The sequence below is a fragment of the Staurois parvus genome, unplaced genomic scaffold (genome assembly GCF_062004578.1).
Source record: "Staurois parvus isolate SC_StPar_1 unplaced genomic scaffold, SC_StPar_1.0 ptg000034l, whole genome shotgun sequence".
Taxonomy (NCBI): domain Eukaryota; kingdom Metazoa; phylum Chordata; class Amphibia; order Anura; family Ranidae; genus Staurois; species Staurois parvus.
This window is the reverse complement of record NW_028317830.1, coordinates 2,451,317-2,465,792: the sequence shown is the minus strand read 5'-3', so window position 1 is coordinate 2,465,792 and position 14,476 is coordinate 2,451,317. Positions and strand designations below refer to the sequence as shown.

Here is a 14,476-nt window from a genome sequence, read left to right as displayed (position 1 = left end):
AACCAAGCAAGAGGCACATATTGAATTTCTGTTCATGCTCTGTATGTCTATTTGGGAAATAAAAAGGAAAATAATTGTGACCCTCCGCCCATTCTTCAGTTCAAAGCACAGTGACGGTTCCCAACAATGAAGACAAAGCTTCTGAATTACTGAAAATATTGTACTTATGTGGCCTGAGGTCTTGAGGAGTGTTCAAGAACATTGTGCAATTATGCCTCGGGAATTATAAATGTCATATTTGTATGTTGCAAGTAAGGTAAAGTATTAGTAAGTAAGTCAAAAAAGGTAATCACCCCCTGCCCCCTCCCCCCCATAGTAAACATTAAAAAAAAGTAGCAGCAACGATTGCATCTTATTTGTGAACAAATCGTTGTCGGGAGCAGTTTATTTGTTCATGAAGGATCCATCCAGAAAGGAGATTCCACAATGAGAAGGACGATGTCTCTCCTCTTCCTCCTGGTCCTGCTGTGTGCTCCCTATGGGATGGCTGGTGAGTAGATTCAAGAATAGCTCAACTTATACGGACTACGATTGACAGTTTCCACACATATTCAAAAAGGTTTCCATGTAGATTTTGCTAAACCACCAATAACCAGACATCCTGGAAATGCAGGCAGTGATGATTCAACGAAGGGTTCACAGCAAAAAGGTGGCAGCTCCATTTTTTTTCTGATTTTTTGGTAATACATCCTATCTTCTGCCCTTTCAATTGTTGCAAAAAGGAGACAACTGCAAGCTTTGGTTCCCATGTCCCTCAACAGATGGAACAAGGCAGCTCCATTTCTTTCTGATTTTTTTGGTCTTACATCCTATCTTCTGCCCTTTCAATTGGCGCAAAAAGGAGACAACTGCCAATGTTAGTTCCCATGTCCCTCAACAGATGGAACAAGGCAGCTCCATTTTTTTTTTCAGTCATACATCCTATCTTCTGCCCTTTCAATTGGTGCAAAAAGGAGACAACTGCAAGCGTTAGTTCCCATGTCCCTCAACAGATGGAACAAGACAGCTCCATTATTTTTCTGATTTTTGGTCATACATCCTATCTTCTGCCCTTTCAATTGGTGCAAAAAGGAGACATCTGCAAACGTTAGTTCCCATGTCCCTCAACAGATGGAACAAGACAGCTCCATTTTTTTTGCTCATACATCCTATCTTCTGCCCTTTCAATTGGTGCAAAAAGGAGACAACTGCAAGCCTTGGTCCCCATGTCCCTCAACAGATGGAACAAGGCAGCTCCATTATTTTTCTGATTTTTGGTCATACATCCTATCTTCTGCCCTTTCAATTGGTGCAAAAAGGAGACAACTGCAAGCCTTGGTCCCCATGTCCCTCAACAGATGGAACAAGGCAGCTGTTTAAAAAAAAATAACCTTGCTTTATAGAAAATATATTTTCTTATGCTAACAGTGCCAAATCCTGTGTGTTAGGATGAAACTAACAACGTGGACGTTGATGGTGTCAGATCATATTCATATTGGACAGTTGGTGGTCCGTCCTACTTGTTTTTGTTCCTGACTTCTCATTTGTTGTTTTCATACCTTTCGGAGGAGAAAGCGTGGATTGGTCCCATGTCACGTAGACCATTAAACATATAAACTATAGTCATCAATCCTCCAGTGTGTGGCTGACCCTTCTTCCTATTGCATCGTGTGCGGTGCAGGGGCGGACTGACAACTCATGGGGCCCCCGGGCAATAGGGGATCATGGGGCCCCTGTGTCCTTGCCCAAACTCAAAAAAGCCTATGAAAAAGGTACCAGGGGCATCTCATGGGGGCCCCCTACTGACCCTGGGCCCTCGGGCAGTGCCCGAGTTTCCAAATGGTCAGTCCGCCCCTGGTGCGGTGGCGAGCCAGAGCCTGCACCTGTTGTGGACTGATCTGGATTGTTTGCCTGAGCACTATACCTCTGTTCTTTGGATTTAGCCCTCCAAACACTGGGCATAGGATACAAAAAGCAGGAAGAGCCGGCAACTCCAAAATCCTCATGAAAGCTTTATTAGTGATATAGAAGTGATATAAAAGCACACTGACGCGTTTTGTCAAGTAGCCTTGATCACAGCATGCTTTTATGTCACTCCTGTATCACTAATAAAGCTTTCATGAGGATTTTGGAGTTGCTGACTCCTCCTGCTTTTTGTGATCATTATTACTCCCAAAGTGATGGATGACTTCCATAGACATAATAGGGACAATTTACCAGACCTTCCTTTATTTGCACGTTGAAATATACTATTTCTTTTACTTCATTAGTAGTTAGGAAGTTCCCTATCTGTTGAAAATGTGCCCCAGATATAGTCTAATGTTGAGGTTTTTCCATTGAAGTCTTATGTTTGCATTTGTCACCCACCCTACATCCAATGTATCCTATTACAGTAAACCTGACACAGACAAGCAGATCTTCTTGGCATTCATGTCTTTTATTTCAAGTCTCTAAGTGGGACAACAACAACATTTCAAATTTAAAAAGAAAAAAAACTTCATTTAGTTTGCCAAAAATGAATCAAACACAACTTGCCTCCTGCTGTGAGCCCCTCCGTTGTGTAAAATTCGATATACTGGACAAACTGCATGGAAGAAAATGAAAATAATGCTCACAGTTTCACTTGGTTTTCAGTCCAAATGGCTCGCTGTGTATGTCTTCATGTATGTATATGTCTTCATGTATGTATATGTCTTCATGTATGCTTTAACAAATATTTTTACTTATGAGCCACTAAAGAGGTGCTTACTTTCGTCTCTATATAAGATGTGATGAAGTGTAAAATGATGTGTTATATATTATATTAGATCGCAGGTTCCTCACTCACCCTCACTAGGTGTGAATCAGTTGACAATATATTCCAATATGCTACCGCGCTCCAATAAATCATACAACATAAATGAATACTGTGAAAAACTAATATATATACCACAAATCATCAAAATTAAAATCCATTCAATAGTGCTAAATATATGCTGTAAAAATAGGTATAAGTGAGCGCTAAAGATAACAAAGCTGCTGAACACAAAAGGTACCAAAAAAACCTCCAGAAACTCACATATAAAAGAAGGTGCAGCGCTTATATATTAAAACATGCAAGATATAAAAAATGCAAGATATAAAAATACAAGAGTGTATCCCTGCAAAACGCAGGCAGGGTATAGTTATTATACTGCCCCTTATAGTCTCAAATAACATACAGATGTATAGTTCACAATCTCCCAGTGAGTAGGGTGAGGTGAAAGATCAGATGGATCCCTGTTGACACACGGTGATAGCCAAAAAGTGATGTATGGTGATATCCAAAACTGGTAAAAGATTGTGCACTCACCAGATGCACAACCAATATGCGCATGTAAGAGATAACCCCTCTCAAGGTATGGTTCCAAGACTCATCAAAGGCAAGGTCTGGTGAAGCTTTACGATGTAGACCCTCAGCTGTCATGCATGGCTCTGTCCCCTATAGCTCTTTACTCTGCAGGTAGTTGGCAGCTCACCAAAGAGCCCCAGAAAGAAACAAGGAGGCCAGAATAGCGTGATACCGCTTAAGCATGCGTGCGTTTATTTCATCCAGCAACAGGGTATAATAAAAACAATACTGACCAGACAATAAAGTTGGCCGCCGGGACCCCAATGGTGCCGGCGGTGATAAACGTCACTGTGCCGCAGTTCCACTGTGCCGCAGTTCCTCCCTGACGCGTTTCGTGCAACCGCACTTACTCATAGGGGGTATGCTCTGGGCACAGGACGTTTAATAACGCATATATATAGACAAAAAAACCGCGCTCGTTCAATAAACGTGCGCCATTTTGTAATAGACTTACGTCTTCAAACATGCGCCATTTTGTTGGAGTGCGCGCATGCGCGATAGTGATATACGGGGAATGCGTGAGCGCTGAATCCACCGTTTCGATCGCGCATGTGCGGGCGCCATTTTACCGGAGGCCAAATATGATTGTGTCACCACCAAGCAAGAAAACCAGGAAAAAAAGGAAAAAAAAAAGGGGGAACAAATGATATAGAGTGAAATATCGTCACTTCTCGTAACCAGGGTAACATGTATGGGCACCTGGATATATTATCCCAGGTCGGTCATATGCAAATATTATGACAACTTACGCATAAATGATAACGATGCCATGTATAAATAATAGCAATCGCGTAATTATATGATAAACGCCCTCTATATGCCCATATTATTGGGATTATCAGTAAAAATGCTGATTGCAAAGCCCCCTTTATATATGTGGTATTTACCTAAAATACTTGCCGCAACCCACCTTAAACGTATATAAATATAAATAAAGGTAATCTTTGATTGAAAAGGTGACACAAAAACGTATGTTAAATAATATAAAAAACATGTGCATTATGTTCTTCTCACTTTGACAATATATATGAAAAATAAAATACTCATAAAAATACGCAGAATATGAAGATCCAGAGAATCCATAAGACAATAAAAATGTATGTAGATTAAAAATTAGAATAAAAATTAGAATTCGCAATGGTCTAAAGACAAATTATAGGACGTTTGTAAAACCTATTTGGCCGAAAAATGGAGATATGATAAAAAGGGATAAATATCGACTAAAATGGATAAATATTTAACTATTATCTATAAAACAATTTATATCCATTTCAACGTTGAGTCCTTTGGGATGCATAGATCCAATTTCAAAGATCCATCTTGACTCCATCTGTGATACAGCCCGTTTTTTATTTATCCCTCTCCAATTGGATTGTACAACTTCAACTCCCGTAAACGTTAAAGATGATGGATCTCTATGGTGACACCTGCGATAATGATTGGAAAGGGAATGTTCCTTGTATCCACGTTTTATGTTATAAACGTGTTCACGTAAACGATCCCTTAGGCGTCGTGTTGTGCGGCCTATATACTGCTTCTTGCATGGGCATTGAAGCAAATAAACCACATATCTGCTATTGCAGGTTATAAAATTATCAATTTTGTAATTTCTACCAGTGACTGAGGACATGAAGCTGTCAACTCTCCTTTTTCTATGTCCATTGCATGTGCAAATCACACACTTGTTGCAAGGATAAAATCCAATTAAATTATTAAAAAACGGGAGCCGTTCCTCTGTGTGGATGCGTGATGACGTCACCGCCCCTCCCCACGCATCCACACAGAGGAACGGCGAGTATACACACTGTGGGCAGACACACCTGCAAGGCAGACCTCATCGTGGTCTGGAAAACATTTATATATATACAAAGAGCAATTGTATCTTTTTAAATGTGAGTGTAACATCAGCGCACATTAAAGAACCTCTTACCTCGGATAAGGCACTATGTATCTTTTCCTTTCTTTCATGTCCTGTCTATGGAGGAGAAAGCCAAACAGCCAGCTGAGGATGATCTGATCAAACGGCTGTGCTGAGGAATCAGAGACTCATACTGTTTCCACAGATCCATGGTGCAGATTTGTTTGAACACTATCATTTAATTGATTACAGAGGAAGAATATCTTGTGGTATATTATATACTGTACCCATTTGGGAGATTGACACTACATTACAGAAAGGAATTTTTTTGTTCACATATATACTTTTTTATATTTAGCACTATTGAATGGATTTTAATTTTGATGATTTGTGGTATATATATTAGTTTTTCACAGTATTCATTTATGTTGTATGATTTATTGGAGCGCGGTACCATATTGGAATATATTGTCTTCATGTATGTATATGACAGAGCAGGACTTTGGGTTCTTCTTTCGGAGACTAAAATACAAAAAAAATGAAATTCCCCAACAGCAAAATATTTAAGAAATGTGGAAAAACTTGCAATTACTATGCTGGACTCGGAGATATTGATTTACTGAAGGCAATTAGACTGTGAATTCTGCAATTGCAGTTACCCCTGAGCTTAGTAAATGAGAAGGTGCTTTTCTGACTTCCGTCATCCAATCACGTGCAAGCAAAAATGTTTTTTTTCTTTATTTTTTTTTTTCTCCAAAAATATTTTATTAAAGAATAAGGCATAGCAAAGCAAATACAACTACGGATCGCAGTCCGAGAATAGACACCATAAACGGCGTCCCGTATCGCAGACGGGTCAGACATGTAGATTACAATGCAATCATAGCGTAACAATGCAGTAAGGTCAGGTGTATATTATATATCTGCAGATACGAAGAGTATACTAGACGAGGTAATGTAGATAGTAAAGGGAACTGACCCATGTAATAATGAGCTTTTATGATGAGGGGGTACGAAGTGTTGGGTAACGGTAGCTTTGAAGAGGTTGTGTGTTCTGTGTTGTGTATCCGGATTAGACAATGTGTGATACCTGGAAGTATTTGCGTCTGTAAGGAAGGAACTGCTATATTCTGTTGAGGCAATGTGGATGATGTGAGAATTTACTAAAGGAAGAATAAAGATAAGTCTGAGAGGATAGAAGAGGTAGAGAAAGGAATGTGAAGTGGTGTAATTGGAGGGGGGGGGGGGGATGTGGAGGGGGGGGGGGAAATGATTCCTTTACTTCTCTTTCCTCTTTCCTTCCCTTTCCCTTCTCCCCCTCCCTCCTCCAAATATGAAGCAACGGAAGGACAGATAAGTGCGGTTAAATGGATCAATAGAGCCAGATATGGGTCAAAAACTCTGATGCCCGTTATGCAACAAGTTTTCAACCCATTTAATTGTAAATCTAAAATCTCCTTAATGAACTGGGCATTCTCTGAAACATCATTATGTATGACCAGTCAGTCAGGGGGTCTAGATTGGTCATGTAGTGTTGCATGGTGGGTAGAGGTGGTTTTGAAGTGACTCCAACATCCCCATGTTTTCCTGAATCTCTCCTGTTGCAGCAAGATCTGTCCCCCGTGAAGATCTGCCCCCCTTGTCATTCCACTCCCCAAGATCAGTCCCCCATGAAGATCTGCCCCCCTTGTCATTCCCCCCCAGCAAGATCAGTCCCCCGTGAAGATCTGCCCCCCTTGTCATTCCGCTCCCCAAGATCAGTCCCCCGTGAAGATTTGCCCCCCTTGTCATTCCCCCCCAGCAAGATCAGTCCCCCGTGAAGATCTGCCCCCCCTTGTCATTCCCCCCCAGAAAGATCAGTCCCCTGTGAGGATCTGCACCCCTTGTCATTCCCCCCCCCAAGATCAGTACCCCGTGAAGATCTGCCCCTCTTGTCATTACCCCCCCCCCCAAGATCGGTACCTCGTGAAGATCTGCCCCCCTTGTCATTACCCACCCCAGGATAAGTACCCCTTGAAGATCTGCCCCCCATTAACGCAAGCAACCCCTCCCCCCCAAGCAGCAACCTCACATGCAGATCGCCCCCCCCTTGGCGCAAACACACACACACACCCCTCAGTCCCCCGTGAACATCTGCCTCACTTGACGCAAATCCCCACCCCCATGTGACTGGCCCCCATGTGTAACTGCACCACCAAAACATGTTATGGCCCCCCCATGTCACTGATCCCCCCACATGTGAGTGTACTCGCCATGTCACAACCCCCCGCAGCTTGGCGACATGTTGCGGTAGGATCGTCATTGGCAGTGATCTCAGGGATGGGATTCAGCGGTTAGTGTAATTGCAATCCAGCATAAAAGGGGTTAACAGTGTGACAGAGTGAGATCGCCGATCGTCTGCTAATGCCTGAAACTGGCACATGCTCAGTTGTGTGAAGGGGGGCAGATCTTCACTGGGGACAGATCTTGCTGCAACACCTGCACCACAGAAATCAGTTCCTCCATTTCCTCAATTTTGTTGATCCTGGTAAACCATTCTGGAATAGTAGGGACATGTGTGGAGCGCCAATGAACTGGGATACACTGTTTTGCAGCGTTCACCATATACAGGGCCAACGATTTACGATACGTCTTAAAAGGGAGTGAGGAGTGGTGGAGCAGGAATTGTGCGGGAGAGAGGTCCAGAGCGTCCGTGGTCACTTGTGTGATTATGGTTTGAACTTTTCTCCAGAAGGGTTGTAGCAAAGAGCAGTCCCACCATACATGTAAGAGTGTCCCTATCTCCTGGTGACATCTCCAACACGAATCCGAGACATTAGGATCGAATTTGTGAAGCAGGGAAGGTACTCTGTACCATCTGGAGTATAGTTTTCTTTATTATTATTTATTACCCCCCCTTTTGTGGGGGATTTGTACCGTCCTGACATTTGGGGGGATTTGTATTGTCCTGACATTTGGGGGGATGTGTACTGTCCTGACATTTTGGGGGGGATTTATACCATCCTGACATTTGGGGGGATTTGTACTCTCCTGACATTTGGGGGGGATTTGTACCATCCTGACATTTGGGAGGGTTGTACTGTCCTGACATTTGGGGGGATTTTGTACTGTCCTGACATTTGGGGGGATTTGTACTGTCCTGACATTTTGCAGGTATTTGTAATGTCCTGACATGTGGGGGGGGGGGGTGTACTGTCCTGACATTTGGGGGGCATCTGTATTGTCTTGACATTTGGGGTATTTGTATTGTCCTTACATTTGGGGGGATTTGTACTGTCCTGACAATTGGGGGGATTTGTATTATCCTGGCATTTGTACTGTCCTGACATTTGGGGGGTATTTGTACTGTCCTGACAATTGGGGGGGGGGATTTGTTCTGTTCTGACATTTGGGGGGGGATTTGTACTGTCCTGACATTTGGGGGGAGGGGGGGATTTGTACTGTCTCGACATTTGGGGGGGATTTGTACTGTTCTGACATTTGGGGGGGATTTGTACTGTCCTGACATTTGGAGGGTATTTGTACTGTCCTGACAATTGGGGGGGGGGGGATTTGTTCTGTCCTGACATTTGGGGGGGGGGGGATTTGTACTGTCTTGACATTTGGGGGGGATTTGTACTGTTCTGACATTTGGGGGGGGGGATTTGTACTGTCCTGACATTTGGGGGATTTTTGTACTGTCCTGACATTTGGATCGGGGTATTTGTTCTGTCCTGACATTTGGGGGGGGGGGGGTTGTACTGTCCTGACATTTGGGGGATTTTTGTACTGTCCTGGTGTTTTAGGGTCTCAAGAGATTGGCCGTCAGTACATTAGGATTGATCCATTTTCAGACATATATATACAGTATCCCATAGATTGTATGACTTTCACACAGACTGATACACACTTATCTTTGTTATTTTTACCATAGATATGTAGCAGAATACATTTTGACCTAAATTTATGAAGAAAGATTATTTATTTTCAAAACTGTATAACAGAAACGTTTTGCTGGAGATAATGATCATCCTTGATAGACCTGTGTAGTTATACAGTATAGGTCCACAGCTTGAGGGAGCGGCCATCCAATTTCAGGTAGAGGGGCACTGACTGCATTTTGGTGTGGAACACTATTTGTCCGTGGAAGTACAAGAATGTTCAGCCATTGGGCTGACTGAGCACTGAAAGACTTTTTGATGACATGAAATATATTTTTTTGCACTATTAGGCACTGTTTATTTCATATTTGTTTGTACCATTATTTACGTTTTTTATGTACAATTGTTAATGAGTCGCCAACACTAATCTATTTCTGTTTTATAATAAACATTGATTTCTTAGTAATTTTTGCCAAAAAAAATCCAATAGAGTCCAATAAATGCAAGAAAAATACGTTTTAAAAACTCTTTACAGCTCTATATTCAGTATTGTTTTTTTTATCAAGTCTATAGCCCTGATGAAGAGAGCTCATGCACCGAAGCATGCTGGGATTTATCTGTAAAAACACCATTAATTGAAGAATATATATATATATATATATATACACATATATACTGTGTATATATATATATATATATATATATACACTGTATATATATAATATTGTTATTGATATTATTATTATTTTGTTTCAATTATTACAAAGCCTTGTGTTTTTTCAGTGTTTGTGTGTGTGTGGGGGGGGGGGGATTGACTATAAGTAGACAGAATAGTTGAGGTTGTTGCCCCTTTGACATTAATTCACTGACATTGTAGAGAAGAATACTTTGCAGTCATGATGGCATCTCATATAATAATTTCCTTTTCTTCAGGTACTCAAGGCTACAATTGCACACAGAGAGGTAAGTCGCCAAGTCAGGACTGGCTGACACAACAACTCATTCAGACAAATAACAAGAAATGATCTTCCCATTGCTTTACAGCAGGGGTGTCCAAACTTTTTCCAAAGAGGGCCAGATTGGATGAAGTGAACATGGTGGAGGGCCGAACATTTTTCCGAACATTCTTTGAACCATTACAATTAAATGCAAATAAATTATTTTATGCCAAGTTAATTGCAAACGACATACTTTTCATTTCATAACATTAAGATCAACTGACAGCTGAGTTTTCACAATGTATTGAAAATAAATTTTAAAAAAACTTACCTGCACTAATGTGAAGGGTGAAAAAGGTAGCTGGAGCTGAAGTCTCTGCTCGGCAGCCGGGAGGGGAAGAGAAACACACTTCACGCTGGAAGCCCGGCCCTGACGTCACCGCCCTCTGTCGCTCCCAGCGCGGCACAGTCACGCATGCGCACTGCTCTCAAGCAGAAGACGGTCTGCCACAGAAGGGAGGGCTGTGCGACAGCCGCATTTACACAGACCAGGGAGAACGCGCCGCAGTCAGGCATGCGCACTGCCCTCTGCTCTCAAGCAGAAGACTGTCTGCCATAGAAGGGAGGGCCGTGGGAGGGCCACATTACACAGAGCAGGGAGGGCTGTTGGAGGGCCGTATTAAACCAACCCCCGGGCCGTAAATGGCCCGCAGGCCGGACTTTGGACATGCCTGCTTTACAGTATTTAAATTCTTTTGGGTGAAAAAAAGCAAAAAAAAAATCCATTTGGATTTCCGGTTACACAACAAATAAGTCAACATATTGATTTGATCCACCTAAATAAAACCAACTATCTGTTGCACAAATAAACCATCTTAGGCTTTGAGAGGAGGCGATCTCATGGGAACCTATCACTGGGGTTGCCATCTGAATGGCGCTGTTATCTGAATATATTACATTTCCAGGATTTTATGTATCAAATCCTTTATCCAGCTGCCTCTATTAACAGACTTCTGTTCTTATTCTTATACTATCTCTGGGGCTGATATATGAAAGGAATAGAGAATGTACACATTGCAAAGTGAATGCTCATTTAGCTTAGAGGATAAGGTGATGTTGTGTTCACTTTGATAATCCAATAATTTTTTGGTAAAAATCCCCAGACAGATGAAATTGTTCAGGATCAGGGGCGGACTGACCATTTGGAAACTTGGGCACTGCCCGAGGGCCCGGGGTCAGTAGGGGCCCCATGAGATGCCCCTGGTACCTTTTTCATAGGCTTTTTTGAGTTTGAGCAAGGAAACAGGGGCCCCATGATCCATTATTGTCCGGGGGCCCCATGAGTTGTCAGTCCACCCCTGTTCAGGATACGAAGAAACACCCCACAGGTAACTTGAGGAGAAATACAAGCTGCTATGGAAAAAGACGGTGTGTTTTTTTTTTTTTTGAAAGGATTGCAAAATGATGATACTTGAACAAAAATGAGCTGCATGGTCGAGTTGCCATAAAGAAACCTTTACTGAGTCGATGTCTTAAGCCTGAGGTGAACGCAAGGCCAAGTGCATTTTAGAAGTCTGTGAATTTGGTTATAAGCTGGAGGTGCCTGGAATTCAAAGAGAAACGCCCCAACTGGTGCCATGCCTTAGCGCAGAAATGAAATTGTATCTTGTCAGCATGGGGGGGAGGGATCATTTACGACCAGTTAGATTTAGGCTGCAATTCTTCTTTAAATTTCCCTTGTGCACTCAAAGTAAATACAGCTTTGTCTTTTTTAGTAAACTATGTGACCAGACACGTCACAATTGCTGTGCTAACTCAACAGTCACTATTATGTTATTAGATCAACCCCCTTGACCTGAACCACCCCTTGAAAGGTACACTCATCCAATGGAAAATTGTTTAGTGCAGAAATTGTCAGATCTTACCAACAGCTGAACAGTCGAAACAGAACAAAGAGCATGTCATTGCCATCTTCACTCGCCTTACAGGTCCAACAACATACGAGGGGCGTTCAAGTCAAACCGGGACTTGAATTTTCCAGGTATAAACAGGGATGCTGGCCTGGTGGTACTACAGGTAGCAGTAAGTGGCAAGTGTGTCCTATTACTGATAGGGGGCGCACATGCACCAGTCTAGAGACCGGTAATCAAGATGGCAGACAACAGTGTTAGTGTATATGGAACAGCGCGTGTTGATGACGTTTCTTGTGAACGAAGGTGTAAAACCTACAAAACACGTCAAGCACAGTACGGTAATGAGACGCTCAGCCCCAGGAAGACATTTGAATGGTGTAAACATCTCAAGGATGGTCATACCATCAGTCCCACCCCACAAGCCAAAGTCCTAGGTGTCACTCTAGACTGTAATTCCAACCCCATGGCAAACTCATGCAGGCTCCACCTCCACAACATCTCCAAAATACATTCGTTCCTAACCCCAGACACTACTAAACAACTTGTACACTCCCTTATTATCTCACGTCTGGACTACTGCAACTCCCTCCTCACCGGCCTCCCTGATCACAGACTATCCCCGCTTCAGTCTATCCTGAACTCAGTGGCCAGACTCATCCACCTTGCCAACTGCTCTGTATCCTCCACCCCCCCTCTGTCATTCACTCCACTGGCTCCCGATTGCCCAACGCATCAAATTCAACCTACTAACACTGACATACAAAGCCATTCACAACGCTGCCCCAAACTACCTCACCGACCTGATACCCAAATACCCCCCTACCTGTAATCTTCGCTCCTCACAAGACCTCCTACTCTCTAGCTCCCTGGTCTCCTCCTCCCACGCCCGACTGCAGGACTTCTCCAGGACTTCCCCCATCCTCTGGAACTCACTACCCCAATCCATCAGACTGTCACCTACACTCCTCACCTTCAGGCGCACCCTGAAAACCCATCTCTTCAGGGAAGCCTACCCCACCCTCACCTAACAACCGATCTCCTCCACTCCTCCTACCACTCCATCCCTCACAGCCACTTCTTCCTGTACCTCTACCCTCCTAGATTGTAAGCTGGAAAGAGCAGGGCCCTCACATCCCTCATGTATTGTATTGTTACTGTCTTGTCTCATGTTCTGTCCCCCTTGCTACTGTACAGCAAACCCTTTGGCGCTATATAAATACTGTATAATAATAATAATTATAATAATAATACGTCTGTCAGTGATGATCCCAGCCATGGTGTTCCCAGCACACAGCAGTCATCCCTGTGAACATTCAGAGTGTGATCCTGGATAAGCGATGCATAACCTGGACCACTAAAAGAGTTCCTTGGAGGTCAGCATTTCAGCACTGATGAGGAAGTGAAGCCGACTGTCCTAGGATGGTTCAGGCATACTGACAAATCTTTCTATGCCAAAGTTTTCCAGGCATTAGTTAACCCCCCTGGCGGTATTCCTGAGTGTAGCTCGGGGTTAAGTATCAGTGCCAGAAGCGGTAACCCCGAACTACACTCGGGAATACACTGCAGCATTGCTCTGGGATCCCTCGATCACTTACCTTGTCCTGCGCTCCCGCGATGTCCCCCCTGCAGAGTCCCTGACGATCTCCTCCGGCCGACGGCGGCATCTGGGTTCCGGTCCCTGCGAGCGTCGGGACATCCGGGGGACAGAACCGGCGGGAAATTTGAAAATTTTAAAAAGTGACATTCACTAAATCCACTAAAATCACATCGTATAACATTCCTGTATCAATCCATTTCACATACATTTTGTCCCGAGTGCTTTGTCCGGCACCCTGCCGGCATTTTTACTGTTCTTTCTGCCTGGAAACTGAGAAACGTCCATGGCGTCCAAAAAGCGTCCCTTTAGGTCAGACGCGGTTTTAGACCGGCTAGAGAACAGCGATAGTAAATCAGAACCACTTGCAGAATTGAGTGATAATGATTGGTGGGGGAAATTCCTCATCAGACACTGAAAACGATTCTGCGACTGAGCTCAGCGATGGGCGAACTTGGCGCTCTATTTCACATTTCAGTGTTTTTGGTTTGATTACATTATTGAGATAAATTTATTATTATATTATTATTTTTTATGATTATTTATTAAATTATAATTTATGATTTTGTGTTTCAAGTTTTATCCTTCCCGGGGTGCTTACTAGACTCTTGTTCGGACAGATTTCAGTGAGTTATTCCTAAGAATTACAGGCCTACAATAAAAAAAAACACATTTCCATGCAAAAAACATTTACCGCTTTGGGCACAGAAATATGGACATCATCAGACTGCTAGGGAGGTTAAATGCTGGGATAAATATGTAAATGTAGGAGGGGAGCATGCTGAAAAATAAATGCAGTTTCCACTCCTTGAAATGAATTTTTTTTTTATTAGCAGTCCCGGTTTCACTTGAACACCCTTCGTACCTCTTCCAAACCCATCACCAAAATAGACCAAGAGAATTTACTATAATGTTACCAGAGATCCTGAATGTGTTTTATACAATATTGTTATAACTGAGCGCT

The 14,476-nt window shown here is 42.9% G+C and overlaps 1 long non-coding RNA gene across 1 annotated transcript; it reads left to right on the top strand.

The window, feature by feature from the left end:
- The first annotated feature begins 369 nt into the window (after nt 1-369).
- LOC149470699 (uncharacterized) lies at nt 370-10,686 on the top strand. Its single transcript, XR_016308288.1, has 3 exons — nt 370-490; nt 10,001-10,030; nt 10,112-10,686. It is a non-coding gene; the product is annotated as an uncharacterized LOC149470699 (long non-coding RNA).
- Nucleotides 10,687-14,476: the final 3,790 nt, after the last annotated feature.